This window comes from Numida meleagris, chromosome 6 (genome assembly GCF_002078875.1).
Source record: "Numida meleagris isolate 19003 breed g44 Domestic line chromosome 6, NumMel1.0, whole genome shotgun sequence".
NCBI lineage: Eukaryota > Metazoa > Chordata > Aves > Galliformes > Numididae > Numida > Numida meleagris.
The window spans coordinates 7,613,341-7,637,311 of record NC_034414.1 but is presented as its reverse complement, the minus strand read 5'-3'; the positions used below and the strand labels follow the sequence as shown (position 1 = coordinate 7,637,311).

The 23,971-nt window shown below is 36.2% G+C and overlaps 1 long non-coding RNA gene across 22 annotated transcripts in view; it reads right to left on the bottom strand.

The window, feature by feature from the left end:
- Window positions 1-23,971, bottom strand: part of LOC110402020 — a 160,255-nt gene that overhangs the window by 114,747 nt on the left and 21,537 nt on the right. For 3 of the 22 annotated variants that reach the window (XR_002440816.1, XR_002440819.1, XR_002440820.1), the window contains exon 4: window positions 4,315-4,509. The exons of 17 other annotated variants lie outside the window; for them this stretch is intronic. This is a non-coding gene — a long non-coding RNA (uncharacterized LOC110402020). Of the gene's footprint in view, window positions 1-4,314; window positions 4,510-18,077; window positions 18,093-19,155; window positions 19,171-23,971 lie in introns of those variants that run through there. 2 more of the 22 variants (XR_002440824.1, XR_002440825.1) reach the window with 2 other exon arrangements.

Sequence of the window (23,971 nt, the reverse complement as noted above, 5' to 3'; positions counted from 1 at the left end):
AAAAATCATCCCAGTAGAGAGCAGAATCCCCTGTGTTCTTTGCATTGTTCGCCCCCTGAGGTTAGGCTTTCACTAGTTACCCTAGGCTCCTATTTGGCTGCTGCACTTTCTCAACCACAATGTACAAAAAATATTATTTCTTTCATATTTAAAAGGACCGTAAGCCTAAGGCTAAACATTGTTGTTTCTTGACCTCCCACATAATTTCCCCAATGAACTTAGAAGGAGACTAATTCTCCCCACAATTCAGTGTGAAAGAATCATAACAAAGCTTTGATTTTTTTTTCCTCCTATGCAAAAAGGAGCTACACTTCCAAAAACACCAATGACATACAGAGGATCACAACTGATGAAACAATAATTCAAATAAGTGCCTGCAATGTGATGATTAATACACAGGATTAGACCATACTGGCAATTAATTCTGAAAGGTGCAGCTCCACGTCTCCTTCCTGGTAGAGAAGCCAGTTCAAAACAACCTGCTGCCTCCTATACATTTTGCAGCACAACCTGCAGCTGAAATCTTCCTCCCTTCCAGAGCAGCACAGTCTGCAGGTGCTTGCACAGGGTAATTATTACACTGGTACAGCTGACAAGGTAACTTCTTTGAACAGGTGCAAAACTGACGGGCAAGTGAAAAGCAATGTTTTTGTGAGGATAGCTAACAAACTTTCCATCTGCATTCACTGGTGGAAAAAAAAACAAAACGTGTCAAAAAAAGTTTCTGGCAGGCTGCATCTCAAATCAAGATTGCTATGTAAACATAACTTCAGATACTGACAATAGCTGTAATGCAACATGTCTCCCCCCATTTCTGCAAGCTTTTAACTATTACTGAGTCAAAAAATTCAGGCAAAAGCATCAGAGAGAAATAAGGAGCAAAAGCCTTATAAAAATCAACATGATGAATGACAAAACTTTTGTGGGAAAATTTCCTCAAGTCTCAGAATTCACCGAGGCTCATTGCTCCACACTGACAGCAGTAAAGGGAATGAACTGGGTTCAAGTCCTGTGATCCAAAACATATGCTCTCCTTTAATGACAGTATGCTCGATTCCTTTAACTTACAGTGAGAACTCTATTATTCTTCCATGAATTATCTGTAGTCCAAAAAAGCCAATGGAATTAAAAATAGATCACAGATACAAAACAACTACATTTCGAAATCTGAGTTGGCCATGAAGCGATAAACTCAAGCACAAGGATCACTGCCCTCAAAGACAGTCCAGACAACAGCCCTGGTAAGTTTTCATTACATATTTCATGTGGAAGTGAACTCTGACAGCTAAACAGTAATTTAAATGTAAAAACTAAGTATTCTACTGTAGATAAGATCTCACTAGAGGGGTGTTGGTTGACTCCTCACTATAATTTTTTTTTTTTAAATCAAGCCAGCCAAAATGCTCTTGGTGTTTCCACTACTGTGTTTTATAAAAATAAAACAGTCTGTTATCAGCAAAGCAATGCTCCCAGAACAAATCACACCGCTAATCATTTTAGTTATGCCAGGAAAACTTCCCTCTGTAGATGTACAATTACTCAGAGGAGAAGTCCTACCCAACCTACGCTGGAATACATTACGTGCGGGGTTACCCTGTGGGCGCAGCACATACCTACTAACAAAGCAGTGTCAAATGAAGTAGTGCTATAACTAGAGGCATCTGCATTAGCGTGGTGCTCTACCCCAAACAATTTGCCTCGCTGAAACTACCTCCCTCGACGGGGCATTCACTAGGAAATGCTGTCTGAAAAATAGGTATGAAAAGCAAATGAATACGGTTTAAAACTCCTGCTATGAAACAGGTATCTCCTATGAAGTAGGATCAGTTAGGATCAATGAAGGAAAAGCAAAATCTTATTCTCTCGTATCTTCATATGGATTGCTTACTTGCACAGTAAAATAAAAATTAAATTTACTACACAGAGTATTTATAACAAGAGGTCACTGGAGATTTTCTTCCTTAATAACTTAGATCTTGGAATAATAGTATTTAGTACTATAACTTCCAAAGAAAACCACAACCACCCACATTTCTGAAGAGTGTCCAAGAAGGTTTAATTTTTTCCACTGACTGATTCCAAATTGTAAGAAATATGCTGGTAAGGGCTAGAGCACTGTATTGAAGAAGCAAGTAGTATTAGTTCAGGTTGTCAGTCCCAGTCAAGGATCAAAACCATGAAGAATGCAGAAAGTCCAAAATAAACATAAATTGAAAGAGTTAAGTACACACACTAGCTTCTCAACATACCTCATAAGCACCCTAACAATTCTTGTATTCTTCTGTTGGCAGAATACATAGCAATCCTGGTGACTGTTGTAACTTGCTCTGTAATTTTGTGCCAAAACAGAAACATGGTAATGACATTGAATAGGTAATTAGTAACTATTAAAACAGTATACAAACTAGGGCGTAGTCAAGGTGCTAGCATCTGTCTAAGCCACCTGGAGCAATTTGGCTCCTTAACAAAGCATCAAAGATGGTGGTGTCTCTGTAGAAGTTTTTATAAATCACTCACATGGGCTATCAAAGGGTAAAACAAACTTGCTTCATGTTAAATCTTCTCACATGAAAATCGTGAAGAAAAGGTTTTATAGATCTCCTGTCTCTTAAAACAAACAAAGAAAAGGACAACAAAAATCAACAAAACAAGAATCCATTAAATATGATGTTTCAATTAAAATGGGTTTGGGGTCTTGTTTTAACTTTTAAGCCCCAGGCATTTGAAATACTTTCCAGACTTCTTCAGTTTCAAGTGCTACAAGAGGATGGACAGTATTTGTGTCCCCTTTGGACTACACAATACTTGGCATTTCTGGCAAACAGCAGCCAGCCCAGCCCCAGAGCCACCACTTTTTTCTCATTCCCTACTACCAGCAGATGCTGCAAGATCAAGAGCAGGAATTCCACTTTATTCTGCCTCCTCAATAGCTAATGGCAATTTTCCCTACTCCTCCCCTACAGGGGGGAGTAGGAGGAAGAGATGCTAATCCTTTGTGAACGTGCTTGACGTCCATATGATGTCAAAGTTAAAACTACCAAGCTTCAAGAGGATTAATATAGAGTTGGTAATTCAGTATACCTCACCGTTGGTCAAGTCCTGTATCAAACCTTATTAGAAACATTTTCCAAGACAATCCTTTCTTACAAAAGAACATTTCTGTACTTGAAACAAGTTTGGGGTCATAGTATTGTTTGAAAAGTAATATGCAAGTAGCATAAATTCACCATTGTTTCAGTTAGATGAAACCAAACCCAGACAGCTCTAAGAGTTTCTGTCTTTTTTTTTTCCCCCTCTCTTCCATGAAGCCAGACACCATTTACAGATCACAAAACCTAGACTTGACTCACTGCAGTTTCCTACCTTCATAACCTCTACACTCCATTAGAACAGGATTGAATACTGGCAATTCAGGCCTTGCCAGTAGAAAATAGGTCTTTGTACACGAAGGGTGTGAAAAATTGAGTAGTCTCATGTAGATGTTATAAGGCTGCTAATTCAAAGGAAAGCTAAAATATCAACACCAAGACATTTCCAGATTCTAGCTATCACTACAAGTAGAAATATTAAAAATACTACTGCATGTCGAAAGCTGAAGAGACTGACAAAGTGTAACAATCAAATGGGTAATGTCTCCAGAGATTAATGCTTTATTCACACAGGAATGAAAACTTGCAGACCTCCCTGAAGCAAGCTCGGGACCGGTTACCCCACACAAGCATTTTAGCACTAGTATTTCCTGCACAACACATTTTCAAGTTTGTTTTGAACTCAGAGCATAGAGGTAGTTCCGAAATCCACCTGAACAATTGTGACTCTGTTAGAGAACAGCTACTGGATTTTCACACCACAGAGGAAGTTTCTCATGAACTATTTCATTTTCTGATCCATTCCAGATTTTAACACAGCACAAACAATCATTCCTAAGAATACCTACTATAAATAGACCTGAAGAAACTAATTGACCCATTAGGAGTTAATACAGCAGCATGTCTGTGCTTATACATAAGCTACCACAATCCATAGCAATAAGAAGGCCATTTCAGTAGAGGAAAATGAGATATACCAACACAGGTATTAAAGCTAACCCTAAAATTCCTCATTTGTTCTCTGCAATACCTTCAAATCTTCTCAAGAGCAGACACGAGAACATTAAGCAACCCTGAATAACTGAACACATATGATTAAGATACCAAAAACATCTGCTTATCAACTCATAGTTAGGAAAAGTAAAATTCTACTACTTAAAGCTCTTTTCATTTGCCTTGTCTACAAACTAAAGAAAACAGGAAGGGGAGTATAATTGGTGCTTACCTCAAGAGCTCAGCTCCCATGTTGTCTCCATAAGTCCAACAAATGTCTGAATTTCAAGTACAGCTAACACTGGAGGTCAACCACAGTGCAGAAAGATTACAAACGAGGTTTTCTTAGCTCCCCACCTGTTTTGCATTGAGTATCAGGTGTAATTATTAGCCTCAGCTGCGAGAGCAAAAGCAGGGTCTCTCTGACCTGAGACAGGGAGATGTAAGTGCTCAAAGTCAAATAGAGCTGTGCAAGTTGGAAAGAATGTTAAGTAGAAATAGTGCTACTGAGATGTCTAGTTACTAGATTGTACTTAACAAACACAAAATAAGTCTTTGGTAACCATGCTAGAACATGCACAATGACAGATGTCTGTTTGAAGCAGCAATTCCACCCATGCTCCTTGTTCCATGTGTTCACATTCCTCTCTATCAAATGCCGCTCTATACCAGAACTACTAAAGGCTACTAAACTACTAAATCAAGGATTTAGCATATGATAAAACATGAAAACATGTTGATACCACTGCCAAAACAGAAGCTACTATATGCCTGCTACGGTTGCTAAATGGTTTCTGAATATCTCTTACAACAGTTTTTTTCTGACAAAAATGGAGTTTAGTTAAGTGACAGTAAAACTAACAGCTGTGGGGAAGCAAATAAGGGAGGTCTTAGGCACCTGTGGGATTATACATTGAAAGGCAATGGTCTTTGCTATATCAGGACTTTAAACAGATAAAAAATGAATTTGATATTAACTTATAACATTTTAAAATTCAGATTTACAAATAACTGTTTGCTCTTGGTACCAATAATGTACTCATTAAATATGCTAAACTGAAAACGGGCAGAATGTGGTCATGTTTACAAGAGAACTTCAGCAGTGCTTGACTGAAACGAGCAGCTACGTCAAGCCTACATTTTACTTACTCATCATAAGTACATCCAATTCCTCTAGAATAAAGCAATTACTTTTAAAAATCAGTCTGCATGAGGCATTATGGTGCTGGATAACCATTTAAGCTGCATGTAACATGCGACAGTAATTTGAAAACATTGGTTACATTTAACAGGTGGAGAAATATATTAAATCAGAATGCCAGGAAAAAACTGATTCTCAGAGTGCTACTATTGACTTCCAGTTCAGCCTTCTTTTTGCAAGTTCCTTTTTCAGTCCAGCTGGGAGGAAAAACAAGCAACATAAACCAGGTTTGGGTGTGCAGTAAGGTTATTTTGACTTGAGAAGTTAGTGCAATGCTTTTACGCAGTGCCAAAGCCTCAAGGGCTTCTTTAAAATTCATCAACAGACAATAAGCTACAAAAAGAAGAGTGACAGGAGTTCAAACTAAAAAAAAAAAAACCCTGCTCCGTTATCTCTACAAAGATATTTTCTTCTTGCCACCAAATTTGTTATCATTCAAGATAACCACACAGCACAGCAAGAAACAAGTGTGTGTTTTCTTCACAGATGAGTCCTTTGGCATCTTTTATTTGTGTTATAGAGCTTAATGAGCTACGAAGAGATATCATCTACATGAAAAATCTCAATGCCTTGAAATGCAGAGTAAATACTAATTAGTACAAAGCAATTCTCCACAAATTTCTGCGGGAAAGCACTGCTGTTTGCAAGGACCGTTAAAGCAGTTATTGGAGATGGTGGAGTTCTTTTTTCTGAGCTGATTTTTTTTTTCTTTTTCTCTCTACTAGGTTGCAGAGATCAGCTGACCATAAGAGCACCGTAAGCTTTGTTGTTAATTACAATAGGAACTAAACCATAGGAGAGATTATCATCAAGATTCTTCTTTTCCTCATTTTATTTTAGTTTGAAAGACATGGTTGAATTTACCTGAAAGAGCGTTAATAATTTCAGCACATTGGTAGTTTTTCATCACAGCATGTTCAAAAATCACCCCAAAATAACAAAACAGTAGAAAGCTACTGCAAAGTGGTTCTGATTACACAGTACGAGAAGCCAGTCAGACAGACAGGTTAAAGCATTCTCCCAAGGTTGCACAGAACTTCATGAGTCCAGTTCTTGTTTCCTGCCGACAGTGTTAATAAGAATGGCAAGTACAAAACAGATTGTTGTCTTTGGAGGAAAGCACAGCTGATGTACAGTGATCCATCTCTAACCAGCTGTGATGTAAACAGTAGGGATATTCGAAGTATCTTTGATGTTTCAGGTGGACATTATACTTCTGTAGTTGCAGAGAAATGTTTTGGGAAATATTATACTGAGTTTCTCCGCACACTGACAGGTAAACAGGATAGATATGGCTTTAGTCTGTTAACATGCAAGATTTCTATGTACTTTTGAAAGTTAGAGTAGCTCAGATCCCATACAGGCTCTGTAAAGCACAAAAGCTTCTTCAAAAACACAACAATCTAATGAAATACCAGCAACTAAGCTATGCCTATTACAAACCTGTGAGAAAAACCAGCTGTGATCCTATTTTTCTTAACTGTCTGTAGTCCATGAATTGATGGTTTCTTCTAGAAATAGGAATTGAGTATAATTCAGCTAACAGTCCCACTTCGCACATAATAGTATTAAGACTGTAGCACCAGTCTTAATATTATTTCACATGCTCTGAAGCCTTGACACACAGAAAAGAAATGATTTAGCTTACACTAAGGAAATCATTCTTCGTGACCAGTAATGTCACAAGGAAACAAGCTCTCCTTTTTATGTGTCTCTGAGTAAAACACAGTAGATTTTTCTCTCCTCTTCCTCAAAAGGAGTGTTTTCTTACATGCTGTTGCCTGTGTAATTAACTGCAGCAGAGGGATTCAGGAGAATTAAGGCCCCTGTTGATATTGACTCACATTACGTATACAAAATGCCTGCTAAGGAATACCTGTATCCCTGCTTTGCCTTTCTCCTGTGCTCTCCCTCTCCCTTTGTAAGGTTCCCTCTAGCCCTACTCATTCTCTCTCAGGAGGAAATTAAAATTGAAAATTTGCCATTCTTAATAACGAGACTGAAATGGAAATGTAGTCAGAAAATTGTTTTTAAACAAACAGTACATTCCTACTAGAAATCTCTGTGTATTTTGACTCATCCAGTTATGTGGCTCCTTTGTCTCACTTATTATTAACAAAACTGCTAACTAGTGTTCCAAGCCTGCAAAACAGTGTGAAGCAACTTCAGTAACCGGTACCTGCTCTCTTGGATGTACCTTTACAACTGAAGCTGGCACAGCCTTGACTCCAATCAACAAGAACAAGTTTGCAGAGCTGTCAATTAAGGTACATCTACCTGAAAATCGTAATCTGAAATCAATGCACCACATTTTACACAGGACCTTTAAAAAAGTCTCTTTTCTAAAATAGAATCTAGACTACCACCTGTTTACAAAAATGAGAGGAATGGTTCACCGGGAACTTATGCTAGCACAAGGCCACAAGTCACAAAAGCCCTGCAAAAGGTATATGTGCGCAAATAAGCAACAACATGTCAGCTATCTTTTATCTATGCTTTTATTCCATGCCATGCATAATGGTAATTATAACCCAAGAGCTCAGGATCAAATTGAGGGCTTTTGCAGGTTTTCATAGAACTACTTCACTTGCTGTCTCTTCTGAAATATTTCAGGCTTGATGTAAATTGGAATCATAATCATAATTTTTGCCTTAACATTTAGAGAAACACATAGCAGTTTTACTGGCTATGCATGCTTTTTCAGAATGTCAAGCCTGCATAGACTGCAGTCTATTCATATTTTTAAGGCAATAGATTCATAACCTTGGAAAATATCTTCAGAAAAATTAAAAGTTAAACCATCAGAGTAGATGTATCTTTCTCGAGACTTAGGACTGCAACCAAGTCTCCCTTGTCTGCTTCTGCCACAGAGTAAATCTCACAGCTGAACAGTGCACAATATGAGTACATGCATCCACGTAATACAAAGCATAAAATCGCTCCTGTGCACAGCAGCGGATGATTAAATGTTGTCTGAAAGAGAACACAATCCACATCATACTGATATTGTAAGAACAATCTGTTATTCCAAAATAATGTTTCATACTGATTTCAAATATCTGACCCTTAACTCAGTAACTGAAGTCAATGTGATCACAAAAAGGAGAGAAAAAAGGGTATAGTTGGTATATTGGACAGAAATTATTCAGCAGTGAAAGAAATAGGGGAGATGGGCTGGCAATGGACAAGTAATCAAGTAATTAGTAGCAAGAATCTGCTCCTGATGTTAGGAAGACTGACTGAAATAGAGACAGAAGAAGAGTTAAGACGGAATGAAGGGACAGGAGGGGCTAGGAAGCAGAAAAGCAACCGAAAAAAAATTTGCACTGGGGAGCAGATTAAAACTACAGGCAAAATGAAGATGACAGACATTGACCATGCCGATCTACAGCGTGAGAAAGTCAATGCAATTTTGTGCCCCAAGCCAAAAGTAGGCGTGAAATACAGCAAATAGGTGACAAAGGAACACACAGCTCAGTAAAGAAGCTGTGCATTAATGTGAAGCAGAGGCTGTACTGGGACTCGAAGCTGAGAAGAAACCTACAGCTGGAGGCCTGGCAGAGCAGTATGTCAAGGAGTTACAGATACTAGAGATAACACTGAATACATTAAGCTGAGTCAGCAGAAGAGGCTGAGCAACAGAAAAAACATCACATACTGGTGGTATGGTAGTAAAATGATTTAGAAAAGGAGGCAATGAGTATGCGGTTCTGATGGGAGTAAGGATAACCACTGAGACTCTAGAGAAAGAGTACTTTGCTAAACAAGGGATGAAGAGAACCTTCAATAAATAATGAAAAGGTAAATCCTCTCTCTTTTGATTGACCAATTTCAAAAGTACAACCTGGGTTGTTAAAAAGAAAAATCAAAACAAAACCAAAAAAGCAGAAAGAGGACAAATAATACTTTGTTTAGGGAGGTGAGAGGTTCTCGTGTTAAGCATTCACTTTTTCTAAGACTGAGAAATGTCAATGAGATAGCTGAACTAGACTGCCATACATCTGGTATATCTTGTGAAGTGGCTCTATGCTACTACATTGTTCCATTTTAAGATTAAACAAAGCAAAGATTTGGTAAAATAAAATGACCTTTGTTATTTGTATGGCTAGTTCTTAGAGTTTCCAGTGCTTAACAATAAAACATGACCAGAGGAACTTAAGTATTTATAAGTAGAACCACAGTACCAATCACAGATATATCTCACAAATTGAAATGCATGCAGGCATTCCTTCAAAGCAGTATGCACATCCATTAACATGCATTTGTCTACATTACAACCTTGCATCTCTGTCTAACAGCAACAAACAGCAGCACTGTTCAAAAATTCACTTTTCTGGCAGTCAGGAGTTCATGTTTCAACATGTAGAATTCCAACTTTCAGAAAATAAATTTATGATTAATCTGAAAATACATGCATGAGATATACATCTCTATTAAATCAGCTATGCTTATGTTAGACAGTTTTACCTTAAAAATTAATTAAAATGCTGATTTATATGGAATTTCAGAAAAAAAACCCAACAAAACACAAATCCGACAGTTGATAGGAATGAGAAACATCCAAACTAGAAGCTCTCCACTTGCTTAGACTTCTGAAATCTTTGGGCTGAAGCAGCATTGAAGGGAATAGCTGCTTCTGATGCTCATCAAAATATTTTTTTCCTATGATAGATAGGTACACAGATTCCTGTGCAACCTTTATGCTTTTATATGTGTATCTGTGTTTCAGATTGGCTTCTACTTAAATTACAGGAACTGTAATTTAACTGCAGATGTAGCTGTTTGCAAGTTTGCCAATTTGTTTACAAAAACGCAGGAGATGACTGTTTCTTCCTCCACGATCAGAAAGAAGTATAATATCTTAAGTCATTACCCTACCAAAGCACAGTATAAAACAAAAGGCAAACACGTCTCTTAAATAAACAAACAAGGTAGTTTAAAGACATAACCACTCAGAAATGTTTCTAGTATTGTCTCATGTCCAAAATAAATGGTGGCTGATGATCTCAGAATTGCTCCACAAGGCCAGGTAAGCTGGGAGCTGAGGGTGATAATGCGCTACCTCACCAACATGGGACAAAGCTCCCGACTGCTCAGACAAGAATTGCAAAGAGATCCAGTGATGGTAGCACTGTCAGCAAAAACTCTGCCAGACCAGTCTGCAGCAATGAAGCAGGTGCAAGATGAAACCAGGAAGCCAAAGACCTGAGTTTAAACACAGGTCCCGAGGCACTGGATAGAGGTGTAAGGGTCGAGGCCTCATATGAGGCTTTCACAGTTTTCTTGCAACTTAACTGCTTCACAGCAGCCCGGTGAAAAGTTACACAGCAATACCACACCACAGCTAACTTCTAAAACAGTCAGGTAAACTCTTGGGACAGGGAAAAGAAACTGCAGAAATTAGAGGAGATGATTACACATAGGTTAGGGCAGTTAGAGTCTATCAGTATCTGCTCTCGGGTTGTACAAAAGACGTGGGAACTTGGAAGTGCTCTGCACAAAATCTGGACTTGTATATTCAGATAAATCCCTATGAGGCAAACAGTAGACTGGGGAAGAGAAAAACAGACAAAAGCTTGCGATTCACTATGTTTTGTTTTTCTTCTGTGGCAGACACTCAAAAAATAAAAACAAAACACAAATTCTACCCTGGATTTCATTTCCATCAGGCCCTCGATGCCAAACTAGTGCAATCATAACTCATAAATCCTGGGCTCTTCTTCAATACCATCAAGAATAATGCCCCATCTCTGTACATAAAGAGCAGTTTGTAACACGTGTGTTCCTGACACAAGCATTTTCTCCCTCCTCATTTTCATTCGCAGATTAGTTTCCAAAACCAAGGAATAATATTCCTTCAAAGCTTCTTTAAAATTTCAACTGTAAAAGAATTCCAGCACATTAGTATTACCATTCCAGTGATTAGGAAGCAGAATAAGGAAGACTGCAGCAGGAGACGTACAATAGCTTCAGGTCTTCTGCTTAAATTCTAGATCAATTTGTGTTCCAAGGTGACCAGAATTCTCAAAAATGTAATGGGAAAGAGCATAGCATGAAATTTGTAGTTATTGTCCGTTACGTCACTGAATGTCATCAGGGAACTTTCAGTAGCAAAACCGTAACTAGGCATTTAGTTCCATATAATTTGATTACTGTTGTCTTTAATCATTTTTAAAGGAAATAAGAAGTCATTAATATAGCCCCAGTCAGGGTTTATATTATTGTATGTCAATGTTTTTGGTTGTTTTGGAAGCAGAATGCTGTTCTAGGCAGCCTTCAATGTGTTCTGCATGCTTGCTACAACACTGAATTTTTCCTTCCATCACAGCCATCTGTTAATCTTTGCTAACACTAATTTTACTGATAGTTAGGAAATAACGTTTTAAATTGAATGAATTACCATGTGTAAAGATGCACACAATGTTCACGTAAGGATTTTCCTGCTTGTTCTTTGACGTGATTGGAATTTAGATTTTCCCCAAATCAGACTTGTAAATCCAGTATATTCATATGCAAACACTGACTTCTGAAATGGATGCATCTTTAACGTATTTATTACTGTATAAATATCTTGTCTATTGACAACAGTGTAGTATATAAAACTGAGGATAAGACTATATTCTCTCCTCTCAAAGTATCTTGTCTTGGCAGAAGTATATAATGTTAAATAGTGAATTAATCTCTAATTACAGAAAATCTACAACATTTGACTATGTATATATATTACATGTACTATTTGTCAAGATCATCAAATACCACAACTAAAAACTATAAAGAAGTTTAAAGTTATTATTTGTGTTAAAATATTTCAGTTATTAAAAAGCATTAATGACTTTCATTCAGCCAGCAATCTACAGTAGGTTTGATTTTAAGCTGTACGTACATGCTGATTCACTCTTTGCTTTGTAAATGAAAGAAACAGACTTCATAATGGGGCAAATGAAGGAAAAGTTAAATAAATACACAGAATTATGAGACTTAGGAAGAAGAAAATACCTAAATGAGTGAAAAGGAATAATACCTAAATGAGTGACAAGGAAAGGAAGAATCTTCAAAAGCTTGAGGCTTTAGAATACTTATATTCTTTCTTGCTTTATACTGAGAGAAATTACCATATTTTACTCATGTCAAATGTATTTTAAAAGACCAGCAGGAAGAGACACCAATATTTTTACTTACTTTTTTTTTTACAATGCACAAATTAAATACAAAGTCAGGAATTTATTTACAAAAACTAACTGCAATTGAAATTTTGATGGCAGTCTGTCTTCTTAAAAGTTCTTTTTATTTTACCAACAGTCTTTTCTGTGTTTCAAGTATTTACTTCCATGTTTAGAATTAGCTCTAATCTATCCTACTGCAAACTTACTATGCCAGTTGAAATAAAGAATTGTTAAAAGTAAAATGAGTTTTAAAATTCCAGGAGTATGAAGAATGAATACTTTCACTACTTGTAGATGATCTTACATGGCAAAAATGTTCTAAAGACGGTATTTGGTGTACCTTATTCTCAAGACACAGTTTAGTGTATTTTTATGTACTGTAATACGACCTTGCACTTGGCAGATATCAAGTAAGATTTTCTTTGGTAATATGATGTTTCATCTCTTGATAGCCAGGAGAACTTTATTATTTCTGTGGGTTCGATTTGCTGTGTGTGAAAAAACATTCCTGATTATGCCCACATACCCTTAACTCTAAGGTGCTCAAAAAGATAAATACGTCAGACAGTATTATTAGTAAATGTTTTAATATTACTGTTATTATGTTTTATATATTACATATGTATAACTATATTAATATGCCACATTTATTTCAAGACACCTGAAACACTGCAGCTTTACTCTTTATCAGAATTTCTTAGGTGGTGAAAGCAGTTATGTGTACAAATGAAGAAGCCTATTTCTTGATTTCTATTCCCTTTTACAAAATAATTTATATTACCTTTACATACAGTTCTTAAGCATTGTTTCTCCCAACAGACAAAACTTTCTGCTACCTTCCAGTTAACTCTTTAATTTCTTCCAGTTGACTCCACTCATTTCGTAAAGCACATTAGCATTCTTAAATGTATTGAACATAATGGCTTTACAAATTCTTAAAGAAAAATATTAAAAATTTGTTGAGCTTTATATATATCAATGACGTTTTTGTAAACATCTACAGCAGATTCTTCACAGAAAGCCTCTCTCTAAGGAACCTAGAAGAGGCACCGTGGTCTTTCCACACCGAGTTAATTAAAGGATTACTAATATTAAAAAACAAGGCTTTCTTTGGGAACATAGATTTAAGTGCTTTATCTGCTATTGGTAGGGATTATCTTTGCTTGTAACACATCCGTAGATTTACCAGTATCAAATATGCAACTAGGCATCTTTGAGACGAACATAAACCTCAAAGGTTTACTTAATAATACAGACCAGATCCTACAGCAGTTTCTATTTAGTGCAGAAATGTCATATACGTCCACTATCTCTTTTTATAGTACCAGTTATAGGTAAAACCCTTCTATTTTTCTCTTCCACAACTAAGAGTTTGTGTCCAGTCTGAAAAATATGCTTTATTTCTTGTATCTAAGTCAATTGATCCTAAAGAAAAGGATTGACTGGGGTATTAAAAGCTAACTATGCACTGCACAGAATACATTTTTTTTTGTTGCAGCTTTAGTTTTACGCAGATCCAGAACTGATGCTAATTAACTGCCAGCAGAGTGTTCACTGATTCCATATTATGGAGGTCCATAAGTTCTCTGATAGAGGCTAGTGAGTTGACGTAACATAAATATGGCATGCTCCAAATAGAACAGTACTGTGTGTTACACTGTGTGCATTGAGACCTGCATAGTTCTTATCATCAAGGACTGAAAAATAGTAAAAAAGCGGGCAAAGATATTATGGCAAACTTTCATAAAGAAAAAAATATAAAAGACATCACGGACTGAATCATGCATAATTAATAAAAATACACATATTCGTGTACTTCACGTCCAGACTCTGACCTTAGCAACATTAACTTAATTAGCAACAGCTCTTTTAGATTCAGTATGGCTAATAGTTTGGCTCACAGATCAGCCAACCGCAAACCAAAATTGCTGTGGAACGCAGTGCAGTTTCTATACTCAACTGCCTTTGGATTAAGTGCTCTTTTAGGGCTCTAACTGACTTAATTTACTTAAGCAGTATTGCAAAAGTTAGTAAGTATGGATGGCATTTGGCCTTTAACTGTGTACCATTCATTATTTCCTCACAAAGGTCAGAACTGAGGCTTTACATGCAAAAACAGCTTCAAGCAAAACATTTGGACAGGAAAAGCTTCAGAGACTAGTTCTGCAAGCTTTATTTCAACGGATGACTCTCCTGCATTGCTTCTTGATTTCACTAACTTAAGTACAGAATCTCTGCAATGGTTGTCCTAGAATGTTATCCCCATGGCATCTGGAAGTTAAGATAAACTTGAAGAAAAACAAACTATACGAAAATAAAATGATAGATACACTTTTACCAGTGAAGATCAGCTTCAGTTGTTATTCTTGCAACATGCCTCTTTCTGAGTAAAACATGAAAAATAGCTGGAAGGCTCAAAAGTAGTTGTGGTCTGGATGTGTTTGTATTTTGAAAAGGAAAAAAAAAAAGAGCAGATTGATACAATAAATTAAGCAGATTTGCAATGATTTTTTTTTTTCACTTGATGAACAAATATTGAATTAGTTATAAGTCCTGCCATTAAAAGTGCCATTTGTAATTTTGACTATCATAGGAAACATGTTCAACTGTACCTGAAAAGCTTAGATAAAATAAAGAAGCCAATTATAAAATCTGGGGCATATTTAGAGCTATTCTTGAAATACTGCCTCTACAGAAGTATAAAAAAGTAATATACACTGGCTTAAAATTATTAAAAACTAGAATCGTGATCAGAAGGGTATGGATTTCACACAGAGAGATTACATATACATCTCCGTGTTTGTATATAGTTTGTCTTCATGTATCCCATGACAGAGTTCTTCTATTCATTTTTTTTTAAAGTCTTTTTATCTAACGTAAAAAATAGATACAGTAAGATCTTAGCTTGTTACATAGCAAGGTCTTGTCCACAGAAATGCATAATATGAATGTGAGCTAAGCAGTTAAAGATCTTTAATAAAGCTTACTGAAGAGAGGGGGATATAACACAAGTAAGAAGTGGGATTTAAAATTCTTCAATCAAGCTCATTGTCCTAATACCTTTAATTTTCCTGATCACCTCAAGATAGATAAGATCTAAATAACATTTCCCAAGGGTTACTGGTCCTGATAATGCTTAGTACAGCTGTTCATGAAAGACCTACAATATCAAAGAGTGCTGTATAGACTTTTCCACATTATTTTGCAATTTTAGAACTATTTAAATAGCATTTTGACTTTGAAGCACACTCGCTGAGTATTACATATCTGTCTATTCCTTAAGTTTACATTGCAAAAAGCAATGATTCATTTGGTAGGTACTTCAATGAGTAAGTCTCCTCTACCTATACCAATAGCAAAATTTTGTAATATTTCCCATCTATAAATCAAACTCTCATTTATTCTTATCAATCTGCGCAAAGCTCAGCAGTTGTTAAACTGACTGTACTACCACAGTTAACTTCATTTAATTATGCTCAGTTCTAAGCAATGTGTCAGCAGTAACGTCATTTTTGTAGCCAGAGCAATATTTTACTAACCTTAACCAGGCTTTGTCAAGCACGTTAACCACCCCTCGAGCTTTGCTTCCTAATTAATTCTATGTGAATTTAATCATGCACAACATTTTTTTAATAAAGGAATTTCTTAACAAGAACCCAAAAAGCTACCTGTAAAAAATTAATAGACTTCATCTCCTCCTGTTACTACAAAATGAACCAAGCAGTTAATGATCCTCTGTAGCTAAGCCTTCTGTTAAGTTAAAAAGAAAAGCTTCCCCTGCTCCATCACCTGGAGCTCATTATTCCATGCCCACTACTACTGTCTGACATGTAGTGCATGTGGCCATTGCTGGATTTCAGAAATCAGCTAAGATGTCTCAAGGCAAGAAGTATGTTACCCAGAACACTGCTTTAAGCATTTTCAGAAGCACAGTGGAATGCAGTGTTACTCTCTCATGAAAGAAAGAACATGTATATAAACTTCTCCTTCACTGACCAAGAAGCGCTGGTTTGACTTTTTGCTCATATTCCTGGCAGATAGTCTTCGATACCATAACCTAAAATGATCTATAACTTCTCTATCTTCTGCAAAGTATAGTGTCCTCTTTATCCGAAAAAAATTAGCTTACAATTATTTCTGAGGCAAATTCCCTCACAGATGGTCTTTCTTTATCTTTTCAATGCCTTAATTGGATTCTTATTTTGTAGCAATCAAGATTAATAAAGGTCCTTCACCAGAGGTCCTTCTTGCATTCTTTCATTGTCTAAACAAAATTTTCAATTCTGAATATACTTTAGGAACATTTCTAGGAATACAGGAAAATCTTGAAGACTATTCACAGACTGTGTTTTTTTTTTTAATGATTACAGACATGGGGATGTTTATAGACAGTCTTACTACCATCATTTTTTATTACCATGTTTTCTTTACTTTCTAGTTTTATACAATGCTACACAAATTCCTTGTCCAATGCTTATCAGTACATTTAAATTTCAGATGGCTTTCCTACAGGCATTTTCACAATTAAGTATTATCCAAGATCATTGACATATGGTATTGTTTATACATCTGCAAATTTTACACAAAATATGCTGATTTAAAACTATTTATTCCCCTCTGCCAGGAGATAAACAGAAATCTCAAATCAATTGCTTGAGACAATTTGAATACGATTGGGTTCAAAATCACATCAGAAGTGAAAGCTAAGTTTTACTGCATCTTGGCAATAAACTCTTGGATCATGCTGTCATTGATTAGAAATAGAAACAAGTACTTATGAAGTTCTCATTGCACTACTAAGGTAATCTACTTGCAGTAGCTTTATAAATTACTATTTTGTTGTAGTTCTTAGTGCATGTATTTCTGATAAAAGTATTGCTTTCTGTAATAATGTAACCTCCCTCATGATCACTAAAAGCGTTCAGCCAGTTTCCTTCTCTCAGCTGTTAACAAAGACAGAAAGAAGTCTTTGAGGCTATGAACCACTTCCTTCCAAAAGCTTTCCTTATTATCACTTCCATAGCTGTATAACACGCTAAATACAAATAGGATTAACTTGGTATCAACTGTAACATGAACTAATGAACATGTAATGAAGTAGTTCAAAGCCACTGTGATACGTTAAGTAGATAACTAGATAAGTTTCTCTTGCACTTGTTCATCACCCAAATATTTTGCCTCTTACAAAACAACAAGATTTCACAGGCAGGCAAGAAACTGGGAGGAGGGACCTAGAAAATTATGAAATTGGTGAATTATGGAAAAACAACATAGGCTGATTCTACTTGGGAACGCCATCAGTCAACTACCTTTATCACTAGACACCCCTAGATCTTTGTAAATAGGAAACTAACATTTATTTTTCAGAAGAGATTTATGCCAGAAGCCACTAGAGGGCTTTGGTTTTTCTCCATGTCAGCTCCGCAATGCATAATTGTAAGTGTTCTGCAGCATAGTAGAAATTAACACTCTGAGACAGGCATTCAAGACCTGTACAAAATATCTGGCCAAAATTAATGACATTGTGAAGAGATCATCAAGGACAGAAGCTAGAGGAAAGAAACTACCTCCACCAGTCATTAGAAAAAGCAGAGCAGAAGTTAACATGACAGTTCATAGTTAGCTCCATACCTTGTGTCTGAAATGCAAATCTTCTCTTGGCACAAGGAACCTGAGCCAAGACAACCTTTTCCTCACAGAAACAAAACACAAAGCAAAACCAAAGCAGAGCAAGGAGAGCTTGTAGACACATTAACCTCTGTTCCTTGTGCCAGTAGACAGAACTCTACCAGGAGAGAGGGCAATGAACTCTGTATTGAATGCCATATGGAGTTTAGCTGCCAAGCCGTGTGTCAGCGCGGTGCGCAGAAGCTGATTGTGCATGGCAAACTCTTTAGCTAACTTCATATTACAAAAAAAAACCAACACGATTATATGCAGGGATTTGGGGTGTCTATTGATTCTAAGATGTTGCTAAGCAGCAGTTCTGAGAATCTCAGAGGAATGTAATGTTTATGTAAATTGCAATTAGATGCTTATGCCATACTGGCATGCTTAAGGAAAAAGACTGTAGCATTATCTGAAATATAAAAAACACCTTTCTTTTTATTAACTCAAAAACAAACAAAAAAGTACCACAGAAGAATGCTAAATATTGATGAACGTCTCATACATTGAGACACTGGGTTACAACATTCTCCTGGTAAGCTTTCATAAGGAACATTGTCATGAAGAAGGTGTACTTAAGGCATATGACTACAGCATATTTAATAAGATACATGCTGATTTTAATATTGGTTGAATTAGTATCAGATCTTCATTTGTTAGTAGCCAAGAATTCCCACATGCTTTGTAAAGTATTATGATAGGTTAGTACTGTTGTTATGTAGTCAAATGTGGTTTGACTATGTAAATATATATTTGCATTAGAATTTAGAGATGCAATTAGAAAGGAATGAAAGGACAATGAGATAACGCTGAAGATTTATAGTTAATACTATGCATTAAATAGTGTAGGGGGAAATTAAAAAATACATGTTGGAAGAACTTAAAAGGGCAATGAAAACTAGCATTACAGGTGCCATACAGTAAGCAGTTCAAACATGCAAGAGATGGCAAGGCATGGTCTAAAAGTTAAAGCAAATAATCTCACAGTATAAGAGAGCAAACAATGGAACAACAAAATAACAAGAAAAATATTTTAAAATACCTAAATTTTGCAAGCCAGTATTTGTTGTGACTAGAATGAAGATGACTGGAGTTGTCAAGGCATGAATGATAAGGGCCTGGGTGAGAGTTCTGTCCATGTGAATGATGAAGAAAGTCTGAATCAGACTGAGATTGCGAAGGAGCAGTTATGTTTACCATAACAGCAATTGCAAAACAAACAAAAAAGTAAAAGGCAATGAAGTGAAGTCTACTGTGGAATAACATGTACGATCATGTACATACTGCCCTGATAGCATGGCATTTAAGGTAAGAATATTTTAGAATGGGTTCTCATTTTGCTGGTACTTTCAGCTTCCTAATGAGAACCTTAAGCAAAATCAGACTGACAATACACGTGAAGGGCTGGAAGGAGGCCACGCAGCTGGTTCTGCACCATACATACTCAAGTGTTTCCTATGGATGCTTTTTGATGCGACAGGACTGGTAAAAATATGGTCTTCATACTTTCCATTTTTTTTTCTTGAACTCCTTCCCATGGTGCTGACAAAAATACATTCATCATTATACTGATGAAGACTTCCAGTGATGCAAACTTCTAAAACTCTGACGTAGCCAAGACTTAAAGGCCTGCTGATAATCATCTGATTTTGGTACTTTGTTCAGGAAGGGATACATCAATATTTTTCCACTTTAGAACCATTTAGTAAAGACTTTCCATGATTTCGTAATGCAAGGGATTCCTTCTGCTGAAGTTTTTAAGTGCTGCAGACCTCAGAGATGATCTTGTATTCCAGCCTACTCACCAGCCAGTTCCAGAAGTATCAGTTAAAACAAAAGGAAGAAATATGTTTGAAGATGATTGTGAAGAATTAAATAACACTTCATTTTTTTATGCTAGTACACGTGGTGCCTGGCACAATATGTATGAACTCCTTTCTACCAATTTTAAAATAAAATAGAAAAAAAAATGTGTTTTTCTTTCAGTAAGTAGAGTTCTATCTTCTATACAACAACAAAAAAGTAAACTTGTAAAATAAAAATGTTAAAACCTTAATTGAAAAGAATTAACCTACTAAAAATTCTCAAAAATCTATTCTATATCCTTTTTAGACTAGAAATCAGAATGCAATTCAGAAAAGTACCGTAATCCTTGACTCTCTCTTAGAATAACTCAATATTGTCCTGTCACCTAAACTGTTTCACAAGAGCATGTTAACACCTGGAGGAATTAAAAACTTAAAGTTAAAAGAACCCTCACTCCAAAGGCTGGCTGGTCATTGAAGGGTACACTAGTCTGAAAGGAGTGATCTTTGGCAGTTTTCATAAATCAAACAATCACAGTTCAGGGACTTTCTAAAATCTGACTGAAAATCTGAATGAACTAGTGTCAGCTTTTAACCACACTCCCCTGAATTAATTAAGAAATGTGAAGGTAAATCTGTGATCTCTTCACATCTGTACAGAATACTGCACCAAACTCAAGTTTTGTGATGACTTGCACGTATTACATACTTTCAAAAATCATGTTAAGATCATGTTGAGTCATGTGATACTGAGCTGGTCTTCAAGATCACTGAAAGATTGGTGGGAGAAGTATAGCAACCGTGGAGCATACTGTTAATGACAAATTCGAGGCTGTGAAATTTTTACAAAGATGACGAGCACCAAACTCTTATTCATCAGCTACCCCACCTGGACAGCAAAAAGCAAGCTGCAGCACATCAAGTCAAGAATTTCAAAAGTTACGCAATCCAGTGGTACAGTAAACAATCATGAGAAAATAGAAGTAGAAGAAACGCATGCATAAATCCACCAACTGGCTCTTTACCTTCATTATGTATAAATGCTTTCTTCAGAAAATTAGCAGTTTTACGTTCTCCACATATGAAAATCCAGTACGCAAGAGTTAAAAGAAAAAGGCAATACTTAAGCTAGTCAAGATTATTTTATGCCAATTTATCTAATTTAAAAAAAAAAAAAGACTACCCAAATGTTATTAATCCCTCAAAACTTTCAACAAAAATAAAGCCATAATTTCCAACTACCAAGTGTTATGACAATAGGAATTGAAAAGTTGCAGTGTAAAACACAGCAACTGACAGAAGCTACATCAATAAAATGCACTGGTGTTCTATACTAGATGACTAAGCTATTTGTTTCATTATGAGACACAATAGAATTAACATTGTGTTGAACACAAAAAATCCCCAGCACTTTCATTGGATGGCTGGGAGAGACAGACTCCCAAGGACTGCAGTGCTTTTCAGTAGCTGCCTCTTACTGACAGAAACAAGTGTGTAAACCGAGAAGTGGGTCTGATACAATTCAGATACATGGTATGAGAACAGGCATTTAATTTAATCCACAGACAATTACTAGTAAAGCTGCTTTGTGTATTAGGTTTAATTCCTGGGCTGTGAAGTCATGAAATGGTGCTCAGCAGAGCAGAAAGGTGAACAGCATCCTGTTAAGTGAAAGCAAAGAGGCCATTTTACATATGGCTCTATAAGCTGGCTAAAGCAGCTGCCTATATCTCAAAAAAGACTGCTTCGCAATCACATTCCTACCCAACTGACTGAATTCACAAGCCATAAAGTAACCTGCCACAAACAATGGTTAAGCCTCTGACTTGTGGCTCAAAGCAAGTTTTTTGTCAGACTCTATTTGTGTACATAATCAATTGTTTGCCGGTAAGTTTCTTAGCACAGCTAATAGTCTAGCACTTATAAAGCCAGCATATATTTCTACCTACTGCGGGACAGGTTCCAAAACAGTTTTTTGCCAGTAGCCACTAGATTAAGAATACAATAAGCTGAAGAGAATACGTTGCTTGAAAGAATCTGAAAGCCACTGGACACATGCCATTCCCAGGATGCTAACAAGGGAGTTACTTCTTAAGAACAGAAATAGGAAAGAGAATTGCTAACTGTATAGATGTACGTAACATATCATTTATCACACTTACACTAAGCCTTAGGTTTCTGTAACAGTGTGCTGTAACTGAGCCATGCCTGGTACCTGGAAAGCCCTACTGACTTGCTCTGGCTTACAGAATTGGAAAAAGGGAAAAGGGTCCCTTGATTGTAACAAGTATGCTTGGAACTGAAGCATAAGTCAAGCAGTGAGAATATGGTAAAATGTACTGCAAAAATATCAAGGCGTTAGTAATCAAAGTTCTGGGCAGTGCAGAAGCAGGGCAGAGAGGAGTTTTGCCACAGCTGATGCTGCAGCAGGCCCTGCACCACTCCCAGGGATAAAATCACACACAGGTGCTGTTCTTGTTCATATAACTGGTAGCCTGCTGAGACAACTTACCCTAGAAGTCACCTAAGAATCTTCCAGTTGTGATATGAGACCACACTAGAAACTCCAGACCCATTAGAATTGTGTACTTAATAATCACACATGTAAACTACCATAAAACTGAAGATACTGGATAGGCGTTCTGCTTGCTAGATGTGACACAATATTGTGATGCCAATTATATGCATGTGATACAGTAATATTCAGTAATCATATCAGTATTTAGTTAAATACATTCAAATGAAAAAGGGTGGCAAAGGTGGGAGAGAATCACTGGAAATACCAAAAATGGTTACTATTAAAATTTAAAACAAGATATGAACGAATTACAAGAATCAAGTGTACACATAATGACGGTGCCAAGAACTTCCTGATTTTATTATGATTCTTATTTTTAACTTTCTCAAAAATGATTATCTGGAAGAATATATACCTAGTGAAATGATTTGAAAGGATTTCAAATACATATTTTTTCAGTCAAATATAATTCATCAGGAATGTGTGAATAAATATTGAAGATCTGACTAATTTTTTGTGCGTGAAAATAATCACAATTTTTCATAGTAATGATACCACAAAATGAAATATATTGCATCAGACCTAGTGAATTTGCTGCCATTAAAAGGACTGCATGTCATTACAAAGTCAGATATAAAAGCCACTTAGAAAACTGTTGCTTGCACAAATGCAAAGAGTAAGCTGCTATTTAAGGGTCTTGAGATTAGATCAGACATTGAATAATTGTACACGCAAACGTAGATCCTTCAGCATGACAACAGGCTACAGTCTTTCAAGACTGTGTAAAAATGTTACTGTGGAAATAATAAATTATCATTTTTTTTTTCAATATAAAAATACTCAAAAGCAAAAGTCAGGTTGTTAATTTTCAACCTATATAGGAACGAGTAAAACTGTAGATGCAGAATCACCTTCAGCACTTTGTAATTCAGCATCCATACAACTCAAAACTCATACTAATAAGAATAATTTATTTGGCTTTTTAATAAATTGGAATTAAAATGTTATTCTACCCTAATGAAAATTTAGTCATAAAAATTAATGAAATTATTTTTCTTTATCAAAAGATTAAATTAAGAAAAGATATATCCTACCTGAAGGGCGAGTGGGTTATATATGATAATGTACCCTTTCATCAAGAGAGAGAAGATGGACAAGTTTTTAAGTACTGCCATTTTCTTCCAGTAAAAGCAGTGTGTGGACACACAAAAATGTATATGTGCACATGCAGCGGAGGGTAGTTTGCATCAAAAAGAAAGCAAACAGAAAAAGTGATTTGCTGTAACTTAAAAACAATGAGAAGACCAAAAGGAAATGAAGAAGGAAAAAGCGATACAGCACTAGAAAGATTAATATATAATGCCACGACACCAACAACAGATTGATCTCAGCACTGATACACACATTTGAAAACAAAAGTAACTGGTGAATATTCAGGTAGGCAGAGGCAAAAATAAGACATACTGCTAAAAAAACAGCCAGCATAAACATTAATCACAGAAACAACCAGATTAAAACAACAACAAAAAAATAGT